Source organism: Panthera onca, chromosome D1 (assembly GCF_046562875.1).
Source record: "Panthera onca isolate mPanOnc1 chromosome D1, mPanOnc1 haplotype 2, whole genome shotgun sequence".
Classification (NCBI taxonomy): Eukaryota; Metazoa; Chordata; class Mammalia; order Carnivora; family Felidae; genus Panthera; species Panthera onca.
In genome coordinates this window covers 60,724,667-60,726,325 of record NC_138348.1, presented here as the reverse complement: position 1 = coordinate 60,726,325, position 1,659 = coordinate 60,724,667, and positions in this window count along the sequence as shown.

Here is a 1,659-nt window from a genome sequence, read left to right as displayed (position 1 = left end):
ATAGAGATATATAACCAGGGATAAGAAAGCTAAATGCAAGTGTATGGAGGCTAATTTTTAAGACTTTTTAAAATTATTATTTTGAAGATTATATGAATCACTAATATACTTAGAACAAAAGTACCTAGAAAATGGCTCAGAAAATGTTAAGTATTACACAATAGTAGTAATTCATTCTTTTCATAACAGAAAGAAGAAATAGCAGATGCAGTGTTAACTCACCTCTTAGGATATATCCGAGAAGTCTGAAATTGAAACATCCTCTGAGCAATTAAAATAGATGTGATGAAATGTATTCATTTTCCTTGTAGGACCTCTTGGCCTTCAGTGCAAGTCTCTATCCCTGCTCTACAAACAGGTCCAATGTACTTGAGCATCTAGTTTCTAGTCATGCAACAGGATAGAAAAGGAAAAAAGGGGTGGTTGCATCAGGCATATCAGTAGCAGCAGTAAATAGCTGACAGAATTATGAAGAAAAGCAAATACAGGTTTACCCAAAAATACAGCAGATCAAGCCTTCATGGTATATAGTGCAAGTAGGATAGTGTAGCAATTTATGTTCATAAAAGTGCGACTAAAAATTATTAGCATTAATTCTAGTTGTAAGATCCAATTCTGGCTAATTTAAGCAGAAAAAAGTCTTTTGGAACACTATCTGGTAGCTCACAAGATGGACAGGAAAATGGAAATAAACCAGGCTCATAAAAAGATTAGCAACTAGGAGTGGCCTATGTAAGACGCTATGATTCTTCTGTTGCTTTTAGACTGATTTTTTAATTGATCCCGTGCCTTTTGAGTCACCACAGAGTCCTGATTGGCAGGGACTGTGTGTTGCCAGGGACAGAAAACAGGAGTATCTGGCCCCTTCAGCTTCTGCAGTGGGAGGGCACTTCCTTTAACGCAGGTACTCACAGTGGTGGATTACCCCAAATAGAAAGGATACTCAGATGCTGGCTTGCAAGAAACTTATAGCTGTCTGCTGCAACTGTAAATCTTCAAAACAAAAAACAAAAATAAATTGAGACTGTACATAATAAAAGATTTTTTATAAAAACTGATGGTCACACTATTTGTCAAAATTAAAAATGGAAATATTGTTTGACTCAGAAACTCCATTTAAAGGAATTTATTCTATAAATTTGCACATTAGGAAAAGTCATATACGTAAAGATAATAATTGCAACTCTACTTATTTTTTTAATTTTTTAAAGTTTATTTTGAAAGAGAATAGCAGGAGTGGGGAGGGGCAGGGAGAGAGAGAGAGAGTCCTAAGCAGGCTCCGCCCTGTCAGCACAGAGCCCAATGTGGGGCTTGAACTCATGAAACCGTGACATCATGACCTGAGCCAAAACCAACGGTTGGGTGCTTAATCAACTGAGCCACCCAGGCGCCCCCATTGCAACTTTATTTGTGAAAGCAAAAGACCAAGGACAACCTCATTGTCCATAATTAGGCCTGGGTCAATTACTTACAGTACATCTGTATAATGGAAAACTGTACTCCTCAAAAAGAATTAGGTAGATCTTTATATACCAATACTAAATAAACTCAAAGATACATTAAATGAAAAAAATGAAGATACTTCTATAAAAGAAAAAGGGCTGGAGGTTTCAGTGGAGATATAGTGTACTTAGGTGTACCTAAAATATCCCTGAAAGA